Source organism: Elephas maximus, chromosome 3, assembly GCF_024166365.1.
Source record: "Elephas maximus indicus isolate mEleMax1 chromosome 3, mEleMax1 primary haplotype, whole genome shotgun sequence".
NCBI classification, from domain to species: Eukaryota; Metazoa; Chordata; class Mammalia; order Proboscidea; family Elephantidae; genus Elephas; species Elephas maximus.
The window spans coordinates 154,847,566-154,874,341 of NC_064821.1; the positions used below are offsets into that span (position 1 = coordinate 154,847,566).

General features: G+C 43.6%; 1 long non-coding RNA gene across 3 annotated transcripts in view; it reads left to right on the top strand.

The window, feature by feature from the left end:
• Positions 1-3,009: 3,009 nt before the first annotated feature.
• LOC126073314 (uncharacterized) overlaps positions 3,010-26,776 on the top strand; it is a 45,143-nt gene continuing 21,376 nt past the window's right edge. For 2 of the 3 annotated variants that reach the window (XR_007516718.1, XR_007516717.1), the window contains exon 1: positions 3,010-3,232. This is a non-coding gene — a long non-coding RNA (uncharacterized LOC126073314). The remainder of the gene's footprint in view (positions 3,233-26,776) is intronic. The other variant, XR_007516719.1, reaches the window with a different exon arrangement.

A 26,776-nucleotide genomic window follows, 5' to 3' on the forward strand; every position in this document is an offset into this window, starting at 1 on the left:
CCACAGAGATTGTGCCATTTTACAATCTCACCAGCAATGGGTGTGGGTTTGAATTTTCCACATCCTCAGCAATGCTTGTCTTCTGGTTTTCTACCAAACAATTGAGCACTTGACTCCTAACTGAAAGGTTTGTGGTGGGAACCTACGCAGAGGCGCTTCAGAAGACAAGTCTGGCGATCTGCTTCTGAAAGATCCAAAATTCGAAGCCATTGCCATGGAGTCCGCTCTGACTCATGTCCTCCCTATAGGACACAGTAGACTTACCCCATAGGGTTTCCAAGGCTGTGATCTTTACAGAAGCAGACTGCCACATCTTCCTCCCGCAGAGCAGCTAGTGGATTTGAACTGTCGACCTTTCAGTTAGCAGCCGAGCGCTTTAACCATTGCACCACCAAGTTACAGCCTTCAAAACCCTATGGGGCACTTCTGCACTGCACTCATGTGGTCGCCATGAATCCTAATCTACTCCTTGGCAACTAACAGCAAGTGTGGGAAGAATAACCAGTAATGACATTGAACATCTTTTCATGGAAACAGGGATCATTTGTCAAGAGCACCAGCGCCCTTAAAGGGGCCACCGAGGCGCTGGTCCGATGCCCCAAGGTGACTGCCTTCACAGCTCCTGCGCTGTGGGGAGTTGGAGAGTCCCAGAGGAGCTTAGTTCTGAAAATGGAAACTCTAGTGAGCTGCGCGGTTCCAAAGCCCGGGGGAGGGCATCACCCCCGCCCCCCACCCCCGTAGTCCTAGCTTTCTTGTTTGGCACAGAAAACCATCTTAGGGCCTAAGGGACGCCTTAGACGCCTTTGCCTGAAGGGATTGTTAGTGATTTCCGGAGTGATTTCTGCAGCACTTTGCTGCGTGCAGTCGAATTTTAAATGGAGTTGAATTTCATCTGTTGGAAGCCAAAGTTCTCAGACCGCGGGTCTTAGAATTTTCAAGGAAAAATTTTGAGGCAAGTCCACTTTTGTGGTTTCCGTAGTGTAGCGGTTATCACGTTCGCCTGACACGCGAAAGGTCCTCGTTCCGAAACCGGGCTGAAACAGTTGCTTTTTTACTCCTCAGAGCCCATTGCTACTTTTTCCCATTGCTTAAGATTTAGAATCAGAGTCCCGGAAGTTCCCAGACGGAAATGCACAAACTGTGATGACCCATAGGAAGGTGCAATACAACCAGTAGTACTGTAAGATTTATGCCAGTTGAAAAAACAAGAAAACCCAGTGCCACTAAATCCTGAGGTGCATCTATGGAAATGGATCCACAGGGGATAGAGGCAGAGCAGAAGGAACATAATGTTGGATACCACTACCACTAGGTTTACTTATTGATATTGGTGCACTAGGTAGAAATTCTGGAGCCAAAGTATTTGTTTGAGCAGCTGTCAGCAATTCTAAACTGTTCACTTGAAACAGTTGACTGAAAACTTGCACCCAAAGGTGGCCTACAGTAAATGCAGCTGAACTGCCAGAGTGTCTTTGATGCATTTATTTTAGAGAAAAAAACCGAAAGCTACAGTAAATTTATCACCTAAGGCCTGCTCATTCGCCCACATCTACAGCCCCAAGTATGATCAGGAAAACATAACCTTTGACAAGTCCGTGAGAAATACATGCAAGGGAACTATCGTTGCATCCTCAAAGCATTCTATGTTGGTGATTTTATGAAGGACGGTGGGAACCGCTGCCATCGACCTGGGATTTCTGAAATTAATGAGAGTGTCTTAGTCAGGGTTGCAAAAGAAACAGAACAAGGGATTGTAAACAGATAGCTAGATAGCTAATGGTGATTGCAGATTTATTTGTAATCATGAAACCATAGACCCAACTTAATTTCCAAAGTATATGGAAAGGGTTAAATAAATAATACCAAAACCAAACCTGTTGCTGTCGAGTGGATTCCGACTCATAGCGACCATATAGGACACAGTAGAACCGCCACACAGGGTTTCCCAGGAGCGCCTGGTGGATTCAAACCTCCAACCTTATGGTTAGCAGCCATAGCTCTTAACCACTAGGGTTTAAATAAAAAACAGTACAAACAAATGTAAAAAAAAAAAAAAAAAAAACTTAGTCCAAAAACAACTCCCAGGATTCCTCTCTTGCAATCATTTCCGAGCTCTCAATTTCCGAAAAGGAGGATAGAAAGCTAACTGAGGTTGCTCTCTGCCTTTATATAGTAAGATGTAAGGAGCAGAAGCTCTGGGGACATCTTAACACTTATAAAATCTGAGGCTTGTCCTTGGGTGGGCTCCAAACACTAACCTTTCTGTTAAGAGCCCAACCGGTAACTGATTGCACCACAGAGACCACAAGTAACCCCTCCTGTTTCAATACGGTGACCGCCTATGAACCACTAGGCGGTGCCAGCGGCTTTCTGCTGTAGGACTTTAGCAAAGCCTCACAACACCGCAGGTTGGGGCGACACATCGTGTTGTTCATCGCCTTAAAATCAGTGCGTTGGATGAGTCTGAAGCTAGGAGGACAGCAGAATGGCCTTCGCCCCTTCTTGCTCCTCGTCCGCCCCAGATACCAGCGACCCCTGTGGAGCCCCGGGTCTGGACACTTGCCTGAGCCCGAGGGGGCCCACGATAGGGCTGTTCCGCCTTCGCCCACCCGCCGGGCTCTGGACGCCCCCCGCTTGCCGCGGTTGCGGTCGGCGGGGCGGCAGAGCGGAAAATGAGTGGGGAGTGGGGACAGTGAAGAAGAGCGAAGGAAAGCAGGGAGGCGTGGAGGAGAACCAGACCTCAAGGAGGCCTGTGCAGAGACTCAGGCGAGGTGCTGGGGAGGAGAGAATGGTTTCTATTTTGTAGCACAATGGGGAGGGAGGAGCTGAGAGACCGCAAGAAGTGGGAGAAAAGCAGAGCACCTGTGGTTGTTCAAGAACAAAACAGTAAAGCAGTATGATTATTTCGGTGGGGCGGCAGAGCGGAAAATGAGTGGGGAGTGGGGACAGTGGAGAAGAGCGAAGGAAAGCAGGGAGGCGTGGAGGAGAACCAGACCTCAAGGAGGCCTGTGCAGAGACTCAGGCGAGGTGCTGGGGAGGAGAGAATGGTTTCTATTTTGTAGCACAATGGGGAGGGAGGAGCTGAGAGACCGCAAGAAGTGGGAGAAAAGCAGAGCACCTGTGGTTGTTCAAGAACAAAACAGTAAAGCAGTATGATTATTTCTACGTCAATAAAGTTTAAAGAAGATCAGTGAGCGCTGGTAGGTTTGTGGTGCGCGGTGATCCTATAGTGGTGAGTACTGCGTTGTGGCCGCGGCAATCTCGGTTCGAATCCGAGCCACGGCTGTGTCTGGCGCTTATTTTATTACGCACTGGCTAGCTTCTTTCGGTTTGCGGTTCATTCCCGCACCGGCGTTGCTCCCCATCTGCGGCTAGAAGGCAGCAATCCTTATGGCTAGGGGTAGAAGAGAAGGAACCCTTGACAGTGTGCATGCCTGGAGCCAGGTCTAAGGGAAACCTTGCGTGCGCCCCACATACGGGAAACGGTGAAATGCCTCTCATTCAGCCTTACAAGTACCTTCCACTGTTGAGATGAAGTGGTCATAACCGTTTTCCTGGTAAAGGTATTTCAAATACCAGCTGGACTTTTTTTTTTTTTTTTTTTTTACAGGAAACCAGGGTAAACTTTTAATGCGTTTACAGTAAAATCCAAACTTCCTGCCATACTCCGTGTGCGGGCCATGTCCCTCACGCCTTGTCCCTCAGTTTTTATGCTAACAGTACATTAACTGAAGTGTAATTCGCACCGAGTCTAATGCAGAAGGAAACTCTGGTGGCTTAGTGGTTAAGTGCTATGTCCGCCAGGTACTCTTTGGAGACCCTATGGGGTAGTTCTACCTTGTCCTATAGATTCCCTATGAGTCGAAATCGACTCGGGGACACTGGGTTTTGTTTTTTTGTTTTGTTTTGATACTGCAGAAATCCTTAGTGAACAAGTATGGAATTTTGACAGACATAATCAAGTTATGGAAGGTTTCCATCATCCCAGGAAGGTCCAGATAATCCCCATTCCCCGCCCCATCCTGATTTAATTAATCACTCTTCTGAGGTCTCTCACCACAGATTACTTTTGCCTGTTCTTGAAATGCACAGGAATGAATGCGTATTTTTTCTATCTGACTCTTGTCTGTTTTTCTCTTTTTTCACGCAACATTATGTTTTCAAGATGTAGCTATGTTGTTGCATTTATCACTTCTTAAATGTGGTATTGTTGAAGAATGTTATTCCAATGTGTGAAGACACCACAGTTAATTCACATTTGGGTTATTTCTAGTTTTGGCTATTGTGAAAAGGCCGCTAGGAGCCTGCTTGTCTGAGTCTTTGTGTGGACCTGTGCATCTATTTCCCTTGAAGTACTGGAGTTGCTGGGTCAGCGGAGAGGTGCATGTATAACTCTGATAAAAAAATAGAAGCTGCCAAATGGTCCCCTACAATGGTTTCTCACCAGCAAAGTCGGTTGGAGTTGTTCCATATTCTTTTCACCACTTGGTGTTCTCTGTCTTTTAATTTTACCATTCTGGTGGGTTTGTAAGGGTACCTTTCCATGGTTTAAACTTGTGTTTCCCCAATAAGTAATGACTTAGAGCTTGTTTTCTTAAGCCTTTTGGCTGTTTAGAAATCCTCCTTTGTCAAGAAAGCTTATTCAATATTTTGCGCAGTTATTTGGCTTGGCTTTTTATTACTGATCTCTAAAAGTTCTGTGTACAAGATTTGAGTCATTTTGCAGATAATCATGTTGTAAATATTTTCTCCCAGGCCGTGGCTTGCCTTTTCACTTTCTTAGGTGGTTTTTCACGAACAGAGGCTTTTAATTTCAATGACATGTAACGTATCTTTAAACAAAAACTTATATATATATATATATGGCTTATTGTTTTCTCTAAGAAATCCTCTTACCCCAGGATGGTGACCGCATTTTTCTAAATTTACTGCAAGGAGCTTTACCATTTTTGTTTTACTTTTTGAATCTTTGGCATCTCAGATTCCTCTCCTGATCACAGTAAGCTTGTCAACTACCAATTCAATGGCCTCCCAGAAATCTCCCCCATGTTGCAAAAACATCCACAGTAGTTACCTACTTTGCTCTCTGACAGCTACAGGGGCTATGCATCCCTCCATCTCTCTGACATTCTGTTTCTCCTTTTCTGTAGCTAAGAAACCCAGAAAAAAATGAAAGAGAATGAGGGAGACCTAGTCTAATCTGTGCTCAAGAGCTCAGACTCTGGGTTAGGAGTCTGATTCACCCTTGTGTGGTCTGAATATGTGTCTTAAACTTCATGTGCCTCAACATTTTCATCTTTTGACGTTAAGTTTAAACAAACAAACAAAAAGCAAAAACAAACAAATAAAAAAACACAAGTGGGGAAGAATGTGCCATTTCCTACAGCAGTTGCTGTTCTTGGTGCAGTGCTTACACCACATTGCCTTCACACCAGAAGTTCAAGGGCTCCCACCCTGGGAAAGGCCCAGACTGGCGTGCTCACTGGAAACCAGGATGCCTTGCTTGGCCTTGTTCTGCTTTGGTTCAAACTGGAGACCGGGATACAACTGGACTAGATTGCCCGTCCCCCTCCCCCAGCAATTGAGGGTCCAGTTCCAGAGGGTGCTGACTTCACCTTAGCTTTAGATCAGGAAATTTCATAACATGTTTTTTTCCCTTTCCTTCCTTCCTTTATCTGTTTCCTGCCCCCTCCCCCCACCCTCCCCCTCCCCACCCCCCCCCCCACCCCCCGGTGGAAAGGATTCACAGCTACTCTGTTCCAGTGTCCCTTTGGTGTTCTTTTGGACAGGGCAAAGGGGCCAGTTTTCCTTCCCCTACAGGAGCAGAAAGAACATAGAAAGAGCAGCGGGTCCCCAGGGAACCACAACTCACTGAACTCGCCTTTGTGCATCACACACGTGTGTTTGGCAGGGTTTGAACAAACTCAGTACAGCAGGGTCTCAAGTTTCTCTGCAGGCTTAACCAGAAGGGTGTGGCAGTTCCAGATCACCAAGACAAGACCCAGGGAAGAGGCTGTTTTTCAGGGACACACACAGACAATAAACAGGTGTGAGGGCAGACCAGACCCAGGGTCTCAATATTAAGATAACAAACCCTATGGTCTGAGCTAGCTGAGGGTCTGGAGTTATATTGATCTCCCCTTTATCAGGAGAGTCCTTTGCTCAGTTCAGAGAAAGAAATGACAAGGTTGTGTAGACCACCTTCCAAGCTTCACTGGCAAGAAAACACGAATTCATGACTAACTAGAAGTGAAGTCTGAGAAAGAGATGGCTCTCAAGAAAAACTCTAAATGTGTGCTCTGAGTATTGGAAGGATGGAGTTGCCATCAACTAACATGGCAACACTACCTCTGCAGAAGATTTTAGGGGGACATTCGCAGTTCATTTCAGGCCTGAGGTCTTGGTCTAAAGAGATTTCCATCTAAGGTACCTACATTTCTGCATATATGTCCCTCCCATTTTTTTCTTTTTCTTTTTTTGTTTTGAGCTAAAGGAAGGGCAGTGCTAGGCCCTTCTCAATCTGGGCTCCTCTCCTTCCACCTTCCCCTCCCTCCCACCCACAACCTCATCCAGGGCCCTGGATCCTGCAATCACCTCCCCACATGCTGCTGCCTAGCAAAGGCATAGTCCAGAAGAGCCAACTCCCTCCACAACTTTTGGACTTGGCAGGCCTTTTGGAGCAAGCAGAGAGGGAATGACATTCAGACACAATCCCTGCAGGCTAGGTCCTCGCCTAGAAAGGTGAGAGAACTCAGACCTCTCAGAGCTTAATGCAAGGGGCCAGATGATTCAGAGAAAGAATTTAACTTAAGGGTCTTTGGCGGTCTACTGGTTAGGATTTGGCATATTCATCCTGAGGTCTGGATTTGATTCCCTCAGGGTCAGGGAAATCTTTAGGCAATGTCTCTCTTCTGACAAGACCCTTCCTCTTTACCCCCGCAGTGCTACAAGGGCCAAGTGTAGAAGAGCCACACACAGAGTGCCAAAACTCTGGTGAAGGAGGAGACATAATAGCCAGTCATTGGTCACTTCTCAAACCCAGGGATAGACACCACGCCACTCAGGCTTCCAGTAGCAGACCCTACTAAGTGTGCTCCCTCTTTTCTTCTTCAGGGCACATGGTTTTTGCCTTTTCTTCTTTCCACACAAGGGAGGAGTGTCTTTAGAGAGCTACTAAGTATGTTGCCCAAGGGTATATAGTCATGCAGAAATTCCATCTGCAGGAGCCTCTCCCCAATGGCTATCAAAATACCAAACCAAACCCATTGCCCTGGAGTGGATTCTGACTCATAGCCACTCTATAGGACAGAGTGGAGCTCCTCTATAGGGTTCCCAAGGCTTTAATCTTTACAGTTTGAAGCGAGCAGATAACCACTGTGCCACCAGGTCTTCTGCTCAGTGTGCTAAACCAACATAATAAAAATAATAAAACCAAAACTGATTCTGACTCATAGCGAACCAATAGAACCGAGTAGAACTGCCCCATGGAGTTTCTGAGGAGCACATGGTGAATTTGAACTGCCTTTTTGGTTTTTTTTTTTCATACCTCTTAACCACTAAGCCAAGGAGGCTCTCCCCTACCGTCCCCTCCCCGCCAAGTGCATGCTAGGCTGCTGTAATTTTGAGAGGGAGTTTGGCTTTTGGCAATGGCTGTTTACTCTTTTCAGAGCCATTCCACCAGAAAAAATTTATAAAATGTGGACAAAATATACATTTTTAAATTATCTGAAGTTTCTGGGAGACTGAACAAAAGCAGGCAAGCACATGGAGGAAAGGATGACAGGGAGTGAGTTTTCATACTTCAGATTTTTGTCTGAGGGCAAAGCTTAGTCTGCTGTCTTTGGGTCAGTGAAATTGCAAAACCAAGCTGTCTTGCTGACTGAAGGATCAGAGGACAAAGTTGGGGCAACAAAGTTGGAAAATCAAGGGGGAAAACCCCACTGTGGTGCAATTAATTGCTTTTGTGCGTGGTCTTTCTAGCCAAGGTCTTCCAATTCCTACCCTGGTGACTGTGTGATAGGGTAGTTGTGGCCTACCAAGGGGATTGGTCAGTTTTGCCTTAAAAGAGAGCCAATTTCAAAGCAGAGAGGAGGAGATGCCCACCATCATCACCAAGTTAGGAGGAACCAGCTGGAGACCCAGCAGCAGAGACCCAGCAGCAGGAGTCTGCACAGTGGACTTCCTAGCCCATGAGGAGAAAAAGTGGAGTGCCACTGGGCGAGGCTGAGGGCCAGGGAGAGGTGGTGCCTGTAAGCAAGGCTGACAAAAGAACTGTATCCTGAGTGTTCCTAAGCCTGAATTACAACTATTACTTCCCTTAGAATAAACCTCATAAACATGAGCTTGGTCTTTGAGGTCTGTGTGGCCATCTCAATGAATTATCAAACCCAGTAGAGAGTGCTATGGGAGGGACAGTTGGTGTCAGAATTGGTAAAGATGGTGGACAGAAAAGCCTGTGTGCCCTCCACCTCATGGGAGCCAGCCTTATGCTCTGGAACTTGATTTTCCTTTCCCCTTGTGAAGTTAGAAGAGGCCAGACATCACCCCTATGTGGTTTTTACACCCAGAAAGGGAGAATTCATGGAAGGGAAGCACCAAACTCTGGGTAAAAACTCTGCCCAAATTTCTGACTGACCCCTGAATTATGCTTGTATGGGCAGGCACCCTCCAAGCAGTCCAGCTGTGGCTAAAGGACTGAAATGAGATTTCGCCTGCTCTCCATTGCAGAGGAGACAGTGTTTGCAGTTTGATATAAAGCAGAGTAACAGCCTGCTTTTAAAAACAAAAAAAATTCAGTACACTTTATAATGCATAACAGCCAAGAGTCTCTACCTTTATGATTCATAACATCTACAATACGATCCAAAATTACATATATTACTCTACGAAATCATTACATATGAGAAAGCAGAAAGGTGTCGCATGGTCAAGACAAGACAATCATGGGAGACTGACCGTGAGAGGTCAGCTAAATGTTGGAAGTAGGAAACAAGAAGTTGTAACCTATAATTACAGCTATGCTCCAGATTGTAAAGTAGAAGATGACCATAATAAGTTAAAAGATAGTAAATCTCATCAGGAAATAATAATTATAAATTAAGACATCACCACCTACAAGTGAGGAGTCCCAATGAATGGAGAATAGCAAAGAGTATAACAATGCCTGTCACCAGCAGCAACAACACTAGGATGTCTAACCCATTCCAAGGCTTGCAGGTGTTCCAATATAAACACAACACACTCAGGCATTCATAATGTCCAGCAAAGCATCAGAACAACACTTTACTCACATAGGGAAGAGACAGCATGGCCAACTTCAATAGTAGATGTCAGTCCTCTGTCGTCAGCAAATCTCACTCAGCAGCTGAGTTGGGGAGATGGTCTACATGCTTCCCTCTCGTGCTGCAAGAGAGTGATCCATTCCCTCCTCTCCGGGAAGAGACCTAGAAGTGGGATAATGCACACCCTTAGCTAAGTAGTTTCTAGCAATGTTAACAAGCTCTCATCTTCTCCTCTGCCTTCTCCTTTGGCAGAGATTTGAGGTTCTGTGCAGGGGCTCTTCTGCATCTGGCCCTTGCAGTGCACCACAACTGCAAAAATAAGGAGGAAGATTCCCCTGTCTGACAGTTGCTGTGTGCCCTCAAATCGATGCCAACTGATAGCGACCCCTTATGACAGAGCTCAACTGCCCCATGGGGTTTCCTAGGCAGTATCTTTAAGATCCCTAGGATCCCCAGGTATTTGTCTCCTGAAGGGTGAGCTTTCTCTAAACTGCCAAGCGTTTAACCCTTGCAACAGCAGGGCTCCTTTCCGTGATAATACACATTGCAAAGGAATTTCCTGACCCAGAATAGCGAAAGCTCCAAACCCTAACCATTAGACCATCAAGGAGCTACCTCTGGCTACTTTTCTTAAGCCCTCAGGGAGTAACTAACTCTCCTTGAGCTGAGCTCTGGGAAACCCAGGCCCGTCTATGCTTCCTGTGGCGAGCTGCTCCTCTAGGGATCTTCCCTCACAGGTCACTATGCTCCTGCTTTCTTAAAAAGCGAGGCACCGAGCCCTCCGGAAGTCCACTGACTCACACGCGAAGCTCAGAAGGTCCACGAGTCGCAGAGCGAGTTGGCTCGTACCGCCTCGCCTCAAAATCAACCTAGAGATAGGCCTTTGCGAGGCAACAGCGCGAGAAGAGATGACCCTCAGATGCACAACAGTGGACCGGGTTGCTGGGAGGAGGTGTGGAGGGAGGACGCCCAGGGTGAAAAGGGCCCCAGCACAGAGTCCGCAGGGTCGCCCTCATCTTAAAGGACGCAGGTGGATGCGGGAGCGGAGATACCCTGGATAGAAAACTCTTTCAAGCAGGGCCGCGGGACCCTGAACTGGGTGTGCTCCTAAAACGTGCCGCAGCTGCACTTTTCCATTGTATTTGACGGCAACTCCATCCTTCCACAAGTTCGGGCCGGTTATTTCATCAGACTCCATAACCAATTAGTCAGCAATTAGTAATGTCTTCTTGGTTAAGGGTGGACACTGATATGCTCCACGGTTTCTCTTCCCCGGCACTACTGATGTTTTGGATCAGATAATTCTTTATTGTGGAGAGCTCTCCCATGTAATGCAGGATGTTTAGCAACACCCCGGGTTTTGCCCACTAGATGCCGGTAGAATCTACAGACCCCCAAGTCATGACAATCAAAATGTCTTCAGACACTGCCAAATGTTCCAGCGGGTGCGGCAGGGGACGAAATCGCCCTCTTGTCAGAAATAGTTAGAACTATTGATGTGCACAATCCCTCTTGTTCTTGGTTTCCGAGATTGGACTAAGGACTCTCTTGATGAAGGCGCGGTTTCGGTTCAATTCGTGCCCCTCGCTCACTCAGAGGTCAGGATTTCAGACCTCCGTGTGTGGCGAGGGTTGGCGCCAGATCGGTTGGTTGCCAATGTGGTGGCAACACCATTGTACCGTTTCCTTGGGTGCTCTTTAGAATTGGAGCCCTGGTTGCACAGTGGTTAAGAGCTCTGCTGCTAAGCAAAAGGGTGGCAGTTGGAATGCACCAGCCGCCCCTCAGAAACCCTATGGGACGGTTCTACTTGGTCCTATAGGGTCGCTTTGAGTCGGAATCCACTCGAAGAAAAAGGGTTCGATTTTTTTGTTCTGTTTTGTTTGGTTTGGTCTTTGAAATTAGCCCGTTTGGCACTTGTCCTCCAGGGCTTAGCAGGGGGCTGGGTTCACCCAGCAAGCTCTTCTCTTTTGGAACCTTTCTCTTCTTCTGGAACCTTTCTCTTCTTTTGGTTCAGTCTCGGGGAAAACAAACAAACAAACTTGAGGGGCCAAGTTTTCCTTTTCCCCCTACCGGGAGGAGCAGGTGAAATGGTGCAGGCTAGCCAGCAAAGTCAGAGCGCAGTCATCCCAGCATTTGCTGCCCTCGAGGCTTCTCTTGGTCCCACAGGTTAGCACCTGAGTCAGCCTGAGCTCTACAGACGCCCAGGTGGCTGAGGGAGGACATGTAGGAGAAATCAGCACACCCCAGTCCAGGAAGGCCCCAAAAGGGTCCTGAAGCTAAAGGAAGGTGGTGAATCCTCTCTTTTTGCCGGAGAGGGAGGCATGAAATAGAACACAGAAAAGGAAAGAAATCCTAGAAATTTCCACTTCTGAAGTTACCAACAAGTGGGCCTCCTCTGGAATCAGAGAGTCATCTAGTGACTGGTGAAGGTGAGTTGAGTCCCATTTCCAGTTGCCAAAGAACACAAAAAGAGACACCCTTGGCCCATTGCCAGTGAGTAAGCAATCCCCCTGTTTTCCCAGTTGAGTAGCACTTGAACTTCCCCACCCCAAGTTTCTCTGAATTTCAAAGATGAAACTGAATTTTTTTTTTCAATTACCCTTATCTGAAGAAAGAATTAGGTGTGAAGGAAATATGAAAATCACCGCAGTGGAGAAAGCAACTATAGTTGAGAATGTCACATTCCTCCCCTCCCTTTAATTACAACTCCACTTTTCCACTAGATCTCCTAGATGGGGCCCAATGCACAGTCTGTGGAACCTTAGGTGAGTCTAGGTTAGAGGAGCCTGGGAGGTCCACTAATGAATATTTGCAGTGTGAGAAGTCACTTTATATAGACATGCATATGCATTTAAAAAAAAATTAACAAGTAAATCAAGCACGCCTGCATCATATTAGGAACATGGCAAAGAAAAATTGTGTATAAACAAATGAAAAGCAAACAAAATCTGACATTCACTACCAAACCCTAAAACCAGTTTCCTTGTTCTAGGCTATTTTTCCATTCTGTATCTCAGCTTCTTCCTGCATCTTCTTACAAGTGCAGAAAGAATCAACTCTCCCTTTTAATCTCCAACATCATACCCAACTTTTAATCTCCAACATCATACCCAACAAAGAGTGAAGCAAATTATGGGCACTTGTAGGGCACTTTCTTCCCAGAAAAAAAGAGAGAATTATAAATAACATAAGGGTTTGTAAATTCTATGGTTAAAAATAAGGAAAACATCTTATGTGAATAAATGACTCAAATCTTAAATATATAGAGAATTTTTTAGAAATTGATAATAAACAGCCAAGGTAATTAAAAGTGTGAAAATACTTGAGTAGGCCTTCTTCACGAAACAGGGTTTCTTAATGGCCAAAATATACAAGAAAGTACGTTTCAACATCATTGCTTGCTCTGGAAACGCAAGTTAAAAGCTCGATGATGAACAACTGCCGCCTTTGCCATGAGACTGGAAAAACTGGATGGTGCCTGGCTACCACTACTGAACATTTTCATCCATCATTCTATAAAGGAATCCTGATCAAAAGGGGGAAAAGCAGAACAAACTTTCAAATTCTCATGGACTCTAGACTTCCTAGGGCCATGGAGGGTGGATAAACCCCTGAAACTGTTACCCTGAGACAATCTTTAAACCTTAAACCAAAAACACCCCCCTGAAGTCCTCTTAAAAACAAACAATACTTTAGCTTATCTAGTAGAAAACATCTGCCCTGAGCGTTATGTTCTTTTTTAAAAAATAACATTCTGGCAGTTGGAAGGAAGGATGAAACCAGGTCCTAGTAGTGGTGTAAAGGCTTAAGGAAACAACTGAACAATGTGGAATGCCAATGCCAGGCAGCCAGGGCCAAATCCATGTCCCCCTAACACTGGGTACCCTGGAGGTTCCAACACTGTCCTCCAGGCCTCTTTCCCACTCTCCCAGAAGTTCCCCAGGGGAATCCAGCTTTCCCCCCATTTGTACCCCCTGGACCTGTGCCACAACCAGGGTACCCAGGATGCCAACCCCCAGGACCCTACCTACCTCCTGGCCCCTGCCCTCCTCCATACCCACCACCTGCCCCTGGAGTGCCTCCAATGAATCCCTTGGCTCCTGGCATAGTAGGACCAGGAATAGTGAAGGACAAGAAGATGCAGAAGAAAACGAAGAAAGCTCATAAAAAGATGCACAACACCACAAGCATGGCAAGCATTCCTCTCCCTCCTCCTCCTCCTCCTCCTCTTCCTCTTCCAGCAGTGACCCTGACTGAATACAGGGCCTGGACCCTTCCCTCAAGTCTCAGGAGTTCTGCTCTCCCATCAAGCTTCAGCTGCCATGTTGTACTGAGGGAAATTAACCCTTGTGCCTCTAGCCTGAACCTCACCCTGTCTCTCAGCCCTAACTGCCCAGGGAAAGTGAGAAAAGGATTGCGGGAGGGCTAGCAAAGGCCTTCTTGCTTCCTGGATAGAATTTTTAACTAATGAGTTTAGCAGGGGAGTTGTTTTTTGAAGACGGTGAGCCCTTCGAACTAAATGCTGAAGACAAGTTTAAGATCTGTAAAATGTGATTTAAAAAAAAAAAAAAAAAAAACTTTTGTAATGGTGGTTGGGGGTGTGTTTGGAAATTTAACTATGTAAAAAAAAATCCTGTACCTTTTTCGTAATGGTGGTGTAACCAGAAGCCATTCAGTTTCTTGTTCTGTCTTATTAGCAGATTGAAATAAGGCGAACGCTGACTGCAAAGGAAAACAGAAAATGGCAAGTTTTTTGTCTGCATATACAAGGAGCACATGGGGTCTGGTGACCATAAGGCCACCTGCTCCCTGCCAAAGGGGCTGGGGATCTTTTTGTTTCCAGTGGGGTCGGAGGTTGGGTTTGGTACCTGGAACTTTCTGCCCTTAGCCCTCCTGTGACCCTATTTGGGGGTGGGGGGGGTCAGTTGAAGGATGTGATTTCTGCAATCTGTGCATGCTTCAAGGTGTAACTGGGGCTACTTCAGTGGATGGGGCCACTACCTGCTGTGACTTCCTGAAAAATGTTGCTCAAAACAAGCTTGTGGTTAGCAAGACAAAGTGGGGGGGTGAAGGGGTGTTGATTGGGGTTTTCAATATTACTAAGCAGCCTTTTTCAGTGGCATAATTCAGTGGTTCAGTGGCAAATACATTTCCCAGCAAGCCTTTCATTGTTTCTACTAACTGCAAGCCTGCTGGGAAGTGGAGTCCCTTTGGTTGGTGAGCTCTGACTGCCACTTGGGAACTTCATCTCTACTCTTCAGCTCAGTAAGGTATCTCAGGTCCTACTCTCATTCTCCAGCTCTCAGTCCAAATAAAGCTATTTCTCCTGGAAAATAAAAAACAACATTCAATTGTGTTTTCAGTGAAAGTTTATACAGCAAACGAGGTTCCCACTTAACAGTTTCTCCCCGATGTGTTCAGTAACAATGGTTACATTTTACACAGCCTGTCAACTTTCTTACCTCCACTGGGTTGTTCCGTTTCCGCTAATCTAGTATCCCTGTCCCCTTGCCTTCTCGTCTTTGCTTTAGAGTCAGTTTTGACATTTTGGTCTCATACAGATGATTTTTTTTTTAAAAATTTTTAAGGAGTATAGTACTCACAGGTGATATTGTAACCGAATGCCACTCGGGTTCTTGTCCTGTCTTATTAAAAAAAAAAAGATTAGCAGATTGAAATAACACGGACACTGATTGCAAGGGAAACAGAAAGTGGCAAGTTTGTCGTCTGCGCATACAAGGAGCGCGTGGGGTCTAGTGACCTTAAGGCCACTTGCTCGCTCACTAAGGGGGCTGGGGAGCTTTTTGCTTCCAATGGCTTCAGGGGGTTGGGTTTGGTACAGGGAATTTTGTGGCTTTAGCCCTCCCATGCCTATATTTGGGGGTGGGCTGGGGGGGTCAGTTGAAGGATGTGATTTCAATCTGTGCATGCTGTGCATGTTTCTAGGTGTAACTAGGGCCAGTAAGTGGACAGAGCCACACTACCTGCTGAGACTACCTGCTCAAAACAAGCTTGTGGTTAACAAGACAAAGAGAGGGGGGAAGGGGTGTTGATTGGGGTTTTCAATATGGTTGAGCAGCCTGTTTCAATATCATTTATTTTATGAGCCAATGTATTATTTAGCTACATGATGACATCAAGGAATAGTTTTGGTTCAAGGTTTAAGAGTATCTTGTGGCGATAATCATGGGGAGTCTAGTAAGTGTGGAGTTTTTAAGAACTTGAGTTGTGTTCCATATTTTGCTTCCATTCTATCAGAATCCATCAATTGTGCCCCTGATCAGAACGGTCGGTAGTGGTAGCTAGGTACCATCTAGTTCTTCTGGTCTCCGGGTAGATGAGGTCGTAGTTTATGTAACCTATTTGTCCTGTGGACTAATTTCTTCTGTGAGTTTTGGTATCCCTCATTCTCTTTTGCTCCAGGTGCATAAAGACCAATAGTGGTATCTCAGATGGCTGCTCGCAAGCTTTTAAACCCTAGACTCTACTCACCAAATTAGAATGCAGAACATAAACTTAACGTACTATATTATGCCAATTGACTGAGTTGTCCCACAAGACTATATGGTCCTAAGCCTTCAGGCCTCATAAACCAATCCCATAAGGTGTTTAATAAGCATCCATGTTTGTGCCACCTGTGTGCTCTATTGCATATATGCATATATACGGATGCATACACTTACATGTATATATATGAATACCTGCATATACTAAAAACAAAACAACTGCTGCCATTGAGTCCATTTGGACTCATAGGAACCCTATAGGACAGAGTACAAATGCCCCATAGGGTTTCCAAGGAGTGGCTGGTGAATTCAAGCTGCCAACTCTTTGGTTAGCAGCTGAATGCTTAATCACTGCACCACCAGGGCTCCTACACCTGTTTTGCTGTGTATATACTCAACAACAACAACAAAATAAAAATCTCACCTAGAATGAAACAAACGAACAAAAAACGTCAATGAGATAGCATTACACACCCACCAACACAGGCAACATTGAAAAGATAGAGAACAAAAAGCCCTGGCAAGATACGAAGTAAGTTATTGCTGGTTAGAATTCCGTCCTAGAAAACTGTCTGGCACCTTCTGATGAAGTGAAACTTGTACCTACCCCATGACTCAGCCATTCCAGTACTTGGTGTATATGTACCGAATAAAAATGCAACATATCAAAATTCGTGGGGAGCAGGTAAAGCAGTGCTGGGAGGGAAATTTATGGCACTAAACGCTTATATTAGAAAAGAGTCTCAAGTCAATAACTTTAAGCTATCACCTCAAGAAACAAGAAGAGTAAGATTAACTCAATGCAAACACAGCAGGAAATAAAGATAAGAGCAGAAACCACTGACATTAAAGAGTGAAAAACAACAGATAAAACTAACGAAACAAAAGTCGGCTTTCTTCATGGCAATGCTTGGCTCTAGAGGTTTGGAGGAGGAGACTCTGGAAAAGGCATACCTGGGGGCATGTGGTTTGTCCACACTGTTTTCATCAACTCTTTTCTTCAGCAAAGCTTCAGTAGTCCCCGGGTATCATATCAGAGCTACCACATTGGTGGTTTCAGTGCACCTGATTCTTTCTTGAAGGAGCAAGAAGTGATTGACCAAGGCCATTGGACTGAGATGTAAGCACAGAACTTCAAATGCTTTTCTCCATCTTGTCCTCTGTCTCCTACCTCTGCACCTGACCTTTCACACAACGGCTCAAAATAGCCCATACTCTCTTTGTTGTTGTAGTTGTGGGGTGCCATGGAGTCGATCTCGAATCATGGCAACTCCATGAGACAGAATAGACCTGCCCATAGGGTTTCCTAGGTTATGATCTTTATGGAAGGATCCTTGCTGGTGCAGTAGATAAGTGTTTGGCTTTTAACCAAGAGGTCAGCAGTTGGAACCCTCCAGCCCTCCGCGCAAGTAAGATGTGGTCTTGGAAACCCTATGGGGTAGTTCTACCCTGACCTATAAGGGTTTGCTGAGTCGGAAGGAAGTCATCGGCAACGGGTTTAGTTTTCCTTCAGTCTTTAAGGGAGCAGATCGCCAGATCTTTCTCCTCTGGAGCCTCTGGATAGGTTCGAACAGCCAGCTGAGCAGTTAAGCAGCTGAGTGCTTAACCGTTGCACCACCTGGGCTCCTTTGCAGTCTCTCAAAAGGTTTACAATTCTTCATATTTCCTGGAAGTAATGTTTCCCTCTTAATCCTATAATTCCTCCAGGACCGACTCTTTTGGAGAGCCAATTAGTATCCCGGACTAGTTCAATATCCTGAATTATCTGAATTTCCCAAACTGCCATAATTATCACATTTACAAAACAATAACCCATATAACCAATCATCTGGCTCTACCCCTCCTTATCTCTAAAGAAATATTGTTTTGCCTTGATATTCCAGTTTTCCACTCCAGGCCCTGCAGACAGCTTGCAAGGGGAAAAACGCTGTGCATATGGGTGGATGGGTGCACCTCCTGCTAGTCAACAGCAAGGGAGCCCACAAGGCCCTTCACTTGGCTTCCACTCAACTTGCCAACCAACTTAATCCACTTCACGCGTCCACACAGTGAAAGGAAACTTTGCAAGAACAAATGCCAGGCAAGCAGCTTTGAGGTTTATCGGTGGAACCGGCTTCTCCGGTGGGACAGGAAGCGATGGGGGCGCTCCTGAGTGAGGAGCTGAGGTGGTCCACACCCAGCAACTGAAACCGCTGCTGTGAACTCCCAGCTCCTCTGCGTCCCATTCCCTAGTTCCTCCCTTTTTCTTTCCAATTCTCTTCTGTTCTTTGCAGTCTCTCCTCCTTCCTCAGCTATTTTCTGAGGGTTTCTGGGAGTTCAGTTCCTGAGGAGTAGACTAGTGGAAAAGGAGACCAGGCAGCGAGGCAGAAAAGCCCAGGGAGAGCAGGAGGGGAGCCGGGATTTGCTCTCGCTTTTTCCCTTCGGGCCCGAAACCTTTCTACCTCCTAAAAAAGGATCAGCGGTGGCACGCGGAACAGGGAGTAACAAGTTCTGTTCCCAATTTAAAGAGGTTTTCTTTTTTTTTTTTTTTAATCCTTCATTTAAAGGAAACACTAAGGTTCTACCGAGACTTGAACTCAGATCACTGGATTCAGAGTCCGGAGTGCTCACCATTACACCATGGAACCACCACAAGGCCTTGTAAGCCTCCGTCGGTAACCCAGAAAAATCCCAGTGCCTTTGAGTCCATTCCGATTCATAGTGATCCTATAGGACAGAGCATAACTGCCCCATAGAGTTTCAAAGGAGTGCCTGGTGGATTTGAACCCCCAAATCCACAGCCCCAAGGGAGTCGATTCGGACTCATATCTATGATCATTTCAATTAAAAAAATAAATAAATAAAAGAAAGAACAAATCTCTTGCAGACTCTTAGGGACAGTGCGTGAGTATCTGTGTAAATACTCATTTAGCATCCATAGTTTCCACGAATAATCTCAAAGCAGTCCTCTATCAGAGGCGACTTGAGGATCCTTGACTTGTGTGAATGGACTCATCCATCTTGCTTTCTCTCTACATCTCTCCTTTTATTGACTTCTATTATTTCATTCGCATCTCAGGAAATGGAGGTAAAATCCACTTTGGGTTTCAGGCGATGGCACAGCTCTTTAAGCTTCTGTCAGAAATCATATTCTCGGCCTCATTTACCAGAGTTTCCTGCCTCAAGGTGAAATTTCTGCAAACAACAGTGTTATTTTCCTTTTCTTTGTCTCCACCCATTTCTCATTGCCCAGGGAGGGCAGATGATTGTAACAGCAGGACTTGGGAGTTCCGGGGTGCCTTGTCCAAACAGCACCTATTACGCTCCAAAGCCACCACAGCTTCCTATGTGTAATATAGAAAGGTGTCTCAGCAGTGTTGTATCTGGGGAGTGAGTTCGCCAGGCAGAAGAACTCTCATTTTCTTCTTTATACATTTCTTTTTTGGTAAGTTTTTCTTACAACAAACATATTTGTTAGATATACAACAAAAAACAACTAACCTTGTCTAACATTCATAGACTCAGACAAACCAGACTAACCACATCTGCTGTGACTCAAAATCAACCATGTGCTGTTGAGGCTACAAGACAGGGCTCTGGCACTTATACAGCCACAGTCTGTTTTCTGAGAGCTTGGCCACGTCCATTACATTCCAATTTCCCAATGTATCATGGCCAAGAAACTTCACAGTTTTTTATTTATTTTTGAAGAGCAGTAAAGATTTAACTTCATTCAAAGAGAGTACTCTTTGTCCTTGGTTTCTTGAAGATAACTCTAAACCAAAGACAAGCAAGCAACAAACAAACAAAAAACTAAACACCTTCCTGTCAGGTTGATTCTGACTCCTAGTAACTCTATAGGACAGGGTAGAACAGCCCAGTAGGGCTTCCAAGGATCGAAATCTTTACAGACACCCATTGCTCCATCTTTCTCCCTCGGAGTGGCTGGTGGGTTCAAACCATCAAGCCTTTGGTTAGAAGCCCAGCTCTTCCCACTGTTTCTCCAGTGGTCCTTGACTTAACTTTAAATGTTTGAAATTTGCTGAGTAATTGAGGTGCTTTTGTTTTCTATAGGCCTCCAGACCACACTTGAGGGTTTATGCTAATAAGGTGACTCAAGTGGGGGCTGGCAAGGCTAGAAAGAAGACCTCCTGGTATCAGCCAACCTGGGGTGAGGGGTGCAGAGGCTGGGCGAAAGGTAGGAAAGGAAGGGTAGTGCAGCTCTTTTGGAGACAAGGACTCTGCATGTTCAGAACCTTCCCAGTCCTTCCCTACATGCCTCCTCATTTGTATCATTTTTGCTATAAAACTGTAAGTGTAAGTACAGGACTTTCTGTGAGTTCTGTGACTCATTCCAGTGAATTATCAAACCCAAGGTGGTAGTGAGAGCCAGTAGGTCAGAAGTGAGGGGAATGAGCACCTCCGAGCTTAGGGCTGGTATCCTGAAGGGGTAGAGGGAACTTCTGAGTATGTAGCCAGCAGGTCAGAAGTGAGTGAGTCACGAGGACTCCCAAGGTTGCAGCTGGTGTCTGTGCCCTTTACTTGTGAGGTCTGCTCTAGCTCCAGATGGTTAGTTAGGGTCAGAGGAAGATGCTGCATGTGCACCTGGTGTCAGAACAAAAGTGGAAGAGAATTGAATTGATAGTAGGTAGATTTGGGTTGATGAATAAATATTTGGTGTTAGAGAAGTGGGAATTGATTTGGGCTTTTCCTACATGTAAATATATCAAGATATGCAGGGACGCCCATTGCTGTGTCACAGGGTAGGTGTATCCAAGTTGCCTTACAGTATTGTCTCATTATTTCATTTATGAACACAAAACACCACAACACTAAATATGTGTGTAATAGATGAAAACTTTGTATTTAAATTATACACATAGTTTTAATACATTACAAAGAGATTATTATCGTGCATTCCTTTGGCACTCAAAATTGCCTTTCTTCTTCCTAAGGCTAGTTTGTGCCTTCGAAAAGTGAGTTGGATCTCTTGGGCTAATGATTTCAAAATGGTTAGACTGCATATAAGACACTAAAGAATGACCTGGTCATGCATACACATAATGGAGTTCTACGTGGCCAAAACGTGAGGGTCTCTATGGACTGCTGCTGCGTTATTGCTAGGATAAATTGTTTATGTAAAAAAAAGCAAAGCAAGAAGTGAAAAAATGTATACAGTAATCTACCTTTTCTTTAAGAAAGGAGAGGATAGAAGTGTTTGTACTTATTATTAATACTTGCTTATTTTTCAGGAAGGATAAACCAGAAGGTAATAAAAACGTTTTCATCTAGGGAATGTGGTTTAAGCTATAGGCATGATGGTGAGACTTTGCTAAATATTATCTTTTTTATATAGTTTTGATTTTTAAACCATGTGATGTTTTCCATTTTCAAAAAAGAGAAGAAAAAGAAAACACTACAATTGATAAACAAAAGCAGAAAATTTTAAAATTACCTGTTTATCAGAATAATACAATCACACAGAAAATATTCATGTGAATTTTTTCATCTCTTTCCAAATGCTCTCCTATATCAGCGTCCGTTTATTTTATTATTTTTTAATAATTTTTATTGTGCTTTAAGTGAACGTTTACAAATCAAGTCAGTCTCTCACACAAAAACCCATATGCACCTTGCTACACACTGCCAATTACTCTCTCCCTAATGAGACAGCCCGCTGTTTTCCTCCGCTCTCTCTTTTCGTGTCCTTTTCGCCAGCTTCTAACCCCCTCCACCCTCTCATCTCCCGTCCAGGGAGGAGATGCCAACATAATCTCAAGTGTCCACCTGATCCGAGAACCTCACTCCTCACCAGCATCCCTCTCCAACCCATTGTCCAGTCCAATCCATGTCTGAAGAGTTGGCTTCGGGAATGGTTCCTGTCCTGGGCCAACAGAAGGTCTGCGGGCCATGACCACCAGGGTCCTTCCAGTCTCAGTCAGACCATTAAGTCTGGTCTTATGAGAATTTGGGATTTGCATCCCACTGTTCTCCTGCTCCCTCAGGGGTTCTCTGTTGTGTTCCCTGTCAGGGCAGTAATCGATTATACCCAGGCACCACCTAGTTCTTCTGGTCTCAGGATGATGTAGTCGCTGGTTCATGTGGCCCTTTCTGTCTCTTGGGCTCGTCCTCGTAAATCACCTTGTGTCTTTGGTGTTCTTCATTCTCCTTTGATCCAGGTGGGTTGAGACCAATTGATGCATTTTAGATGGCTGCTTGCTAGTGTTTAATACCCAAAACGCCACTCTTCAAAGTGGGATGCAGAATGTTTTGTTAATAGATTTTATTATGCCAATTGACTTAGATGTCCCCTGAAACCATGGTCCCCAGACCCCTGCCTCTGCTACGCTGGCCTTCGAAGCGTTCAGTTTATTCAGGAAACTACTTTGCTTTTGGTTTAGTCCAATTGTGCTGAACTCCCCTGTATCGTGTGCTGTCTTTCCCTTCACCTAAAGTAGTTCCTATCTACTATCTCATTAGTAATACCCCTCTCCCACCCTTCCTCCCTCCCCCCTCTTGTAACCACAAAAAATGTTTTCTTCTCAGTTTGAACTGTTTCTCAAGTTCGTATAATAGTGGTGTTGTACAATATTTGTCCTTTTGCAACTGACTACTTTCACTCAGCATAATTCCCTCCAGGTTCCTCCATGTGATGAAATGTTTCACAGATTCCTCACTGTTCTTTATCGATGTGTAGTATTCCATTGTGTGAATATACCATAATTTACTTATGCATTCATCCATTGATGGCACCTTGGTTGCTTCCATCTTTTTGCTATTGTAAACAGAGCTGCAATAAACATGGGTGTGCATATATCTGTTCTTGTAAAGGCTCTTATTTCTTAGGATACATTCCAAAGAGTGGGATTGCTGGATCATATGGTAGTTCTATTTCTAACTTTTTGAGGAAGCGCCAAATCGATTTCCAAAGTGGTTGTACCATTTGACATTCTCACCAGCAGTGTAGAAGTGTTCCAATCTCTCCAGAGCCTCTCCAACATTTATTATTTTGTTTTTTGGATTAATGCCAGCCTTGTTGGAGTGAGATGAAATCTCATTGTAGTTTTGATCAGCATTTCTCTAATGGCTAATGATTGTGAACATTTCCTCATATATCTGTTAGCTACCTGCATGTCGTCTTTAGTGAAGTGTCTATTCATATCTTTTGCCCATTTTTTAATTGGGTTATTTGTCTTTTTGCAGTTGAGTTTTTGCACTATCATGTAGATTTTAGAGATCAAGCGCTGATCAGAAATGTCATAGCTAAAAACTTTTTCCTAGTCTGTAGGTAGTCTTTTTACTCCTTTGCTGAAATCTTTGGATAAGCATAAGTGTTTGATTTTTAGGAGCTCCCAGTTATTTAGTTTTTCTTCTACGTTCTTTATAATATTTTCTACACTTTTTTTTACCATGTATTAGTGCTCCTAACGTTGTCCTTGTTTTTTCTTCCATGATCTTTATCGTTTTAGATTTTATATTTAGGTTGTTGATCCATTTTGAGTTAGTTTTTGTGCATGGAGTTAGGTATGGGTCCTGTTTCATTTTTTTGCAGATGGATATCCAGTTATGCCAGCACCATTTGTTAAAAAGACTGTCTTTTCCCCATTTAACTGTTTTGGGGCCTTTGTCAAATATCAACTGCTTATATGTGGATGGATTTATGACTGGATTCTCAATTCTGTTCCACTGGTCCATGTATCTGCTGTTGTGCCAGTACTAGGCTCTTTTGACTACTGCGGTGGTATAATAGGTTCTAAAATCAGGTAAAGTAAGGCCTCCCACTTTGTTCTTCTTTTTCAGTAATGCCTTATTTATCCGGGGCCTCTTTCCCTTCCATATGAAATTGGTGATTTGTTTCTCCATCTCATTAAAGAATGTCCTTGGGATTTGGATCAGAATTGCATTAAATGTATAGATCGCTTTTAGTAGAATAGATATTTTTATAATGTTAAGTCTTCCTATCCAAGAGCAACGTATGTTCTTCCACTTATGTAAGTCTCTTTTGCTTTCTTGCAGAAGCGTACTGTAGTTTTCTTTGTATAAGTCTTTTACATCTCTGGTAAGATTTATTCCTAAGTATTTAATCTTCTTGGGGGCTACTGTAAACGGCATTAATTTGGTGATTTCCTCTTCGATGTTCTTTTTGTTGATGTAGAGGAATCCAAGTGATTTTTGTATGTTTATCTTGTACCCCGATACTCTGCTGAACTCTTCTATTAGTTTCAGTAGTTTTCTGAAGGATTCCTTAGGGTTTTCTGTGTATAAGATCATGTCATCTGCAAATAGAGATACTTTGACTTCTTCCTTGCCAATCTGGATGCGCTTTATTTCTTTATCTAGCCTAATTGCTCTGGCTAGGACTTCCAGCACAACGTTGAATAAGAGTGGTGACAAAGAGCATCCTTGTCTGGTTCCCAGTCTCAGTGGGAGTGTTTTCAGGCTCTCTCCATTTAGGGTGATGTTGGCTGCTGGCTTTGTGTAAATGCCCTTTATTATGTTGAGAAATTTTCCTTCTATTCCTATTCTGCTGAGCGTTTTTATCATGAATGAGTGTTGAACTTTGTCAAATGCCTTTTCTGCATCAATTGATAAAATCATGATTCTTGTCTTTTATTTATATGGTGGATTACATTAATTGTTTTTCTAATGTTGAACCATCCCCGCATACCTGGTATGAATCCCACTTGTTCATGGTCAATGATTTTTTTGATATGTTGTTGAATTCTATTGGCTAGAATTTTGTTGAGGATTTTTGCATCTATATTCATGAGGGATATAGGTCTATAATTTTCTTTTCTTGTGCTGTCTTTACCTGGTTTTGGTATCAGGGATATGGTGGCTTCATAGAATGAGTTTGGTAGTATTCCATCCTTTCCTATGCTCTGAAATACCTTCAGTAGTAGTGGTGTTAACTTTTCTCTGAAAGGTTGATAGAACTGTGCAGTGAAGCCGTCTGGACCAGGGCTTTTTTTTTGTTGGGAGTTTTTTGATTACCCTTTCAATCTCTTCTTTTGTTATGGGTCTATTTAGCTGTTCTAACTCTGTTTGTGTTAGTTTAGGTAGGTAGTGTGTTTCTAGGAATTCATCCATTTCTTCTAGGTTTTCAAATTTGTTTGAGTATACTTTTTCATAGTAATCTAATATGATACTTTTAATTTCAATTGGGTCTGTTGTGATATTGCTCATCTCATTTCTTATTCAGGTTATTTGCTTCCTCTCCTGTTTTTCTTTTGTCAGTTTGGCCAGTGGTTTATCAATTTTGTTGAGTTTTTCAAAAAACCAGCTTTTGGTCTTGTTAATGCTTTCAATTGTTTTTCTGTTTTCTATTTCATTTAGTTCAGCTCTGATTTTTATTATTTGTTTTCTTCTTGTGCCTGTGGGTTTCTTTTGTTGCTCTCTTTCTATTTGTTCAAGTTGTAGGGATAGTTCTTTGATTTTGGCCCTTTCTTCTTTTTGGATGTGTGCATTTATTGATATAAATTGGCCTCTGAGCACCGCTTTTGCTGTGTCCCAAAGGTTCTGATAGGAAGTGTTTTCATTCTCACTGGATTCTATGCATTTCTTTATTCCAACCTTAATGTCTTCAATAATCCAGGCTTTTTCGAACAGGGTATTGTTCAGTTTCCAAGTGTTTGATTTCTTTTCCCTCCTTTTCCTGTTATTGATTTCCACTTTTATGGCCTTTTGATCAGAGAAGATGCTTTGTAATATTTCAATGTTTTGCATTCTGCTAAGGCTTGCTTTATGACCTAATATGTGATCTATTCTAGATAACGTTCCATGTCCACTAGAAAAGAAAGTATAGTTGGTTGCCGTTGGGTGGAGTGTTCTGTATATGTCTACAAGGTCAAGTTGGTTGATTGTGGCATTTCGATGTTTCTTGTCTTTACTGAGCTTCTTTCTGGATGTCCTGTCCTTCTCCCAAAGTGGTGTGTTGAAGTCTCCTACTTTTATTGTGGAACTGCCTATCTCACTTTTCAATGCTGTTAGAGTTTGTTTTATTTATCTTGTAGCCCTGTCATTGGGTGCATAAATATTTAATATGGTTATATCTTCTTGGTGTATTGTCCCTTTAATCATTACATAGTGTCCTTCCTTATCCTTTCTGATGGATTTAACTTTAAAGTTTATTTTGTCAGAAATTAATATTGCCACTCCTGCTCTTTTTTGATTGTTGTTTGCGTGATATATTTTTTTCCATCCTTTGAGTTTTAGTTTGTTTGTGTCTCTAAGTCTAAGTTGTGTCTCTTGTAGGCAGCATATAGATGGATCTTGTTTTTTAATCCATCCTGCCACTCTCTGTCTCTTTATTGGTGCATTTAGTCCATTTACATTCAGGGTAATTATGGATAGGTATGAATTTAGTGATATCATTTTGACGTCTTTTTTTGTGTGTTGACAGCTTCTTTTTCCCACTTGATTTTATGTGCTGAGTAGATTTTCTTTATATATTGTCCTTTCCTCATATTTGTTGTTGTAGATTTTGTTTCTGCTGAGTCTGTATTTTTCACTCATATTTTATTTTGATGAGTAGGATAGTTTGTCTCCTTTGTGGTTACCTTATTATTTGCCCCATTTCCTAAATTTATAACTAACTTTTATTTCTTTGTATCGCCATACCTTCCTCTCCATATGGAAGGTGTATGATTACATTTTAGTCCCTCTCTATTATTTTAATGTTGTCTTCTTTTATGTAATAACATCGCCGTTATACTGTGTTGTACTTTTTTTTTTTAAATCTTGCTTAGTTTTTTTTTTTTAATCGTGCTTTGTTTTTTTGGATTTCCCTGTCAGGGTTGACTTCCGGTTGCTCTGCCCAGTGTTCTAGTCTTGGGTCGATACCTGATATTATTGATTTTCTAACCAAAGAACTCCCTTTAGTATTTCTTGTAGTTTTGTTTGGTTTTTACGAATTCCCTCAACTTGTGTTTATCTGGAAATGTCTTAATTTTACCTTCATATTTAAGAGACAGTTTTGATGGATATATGATTCTTGGCAGGCAATTTTTT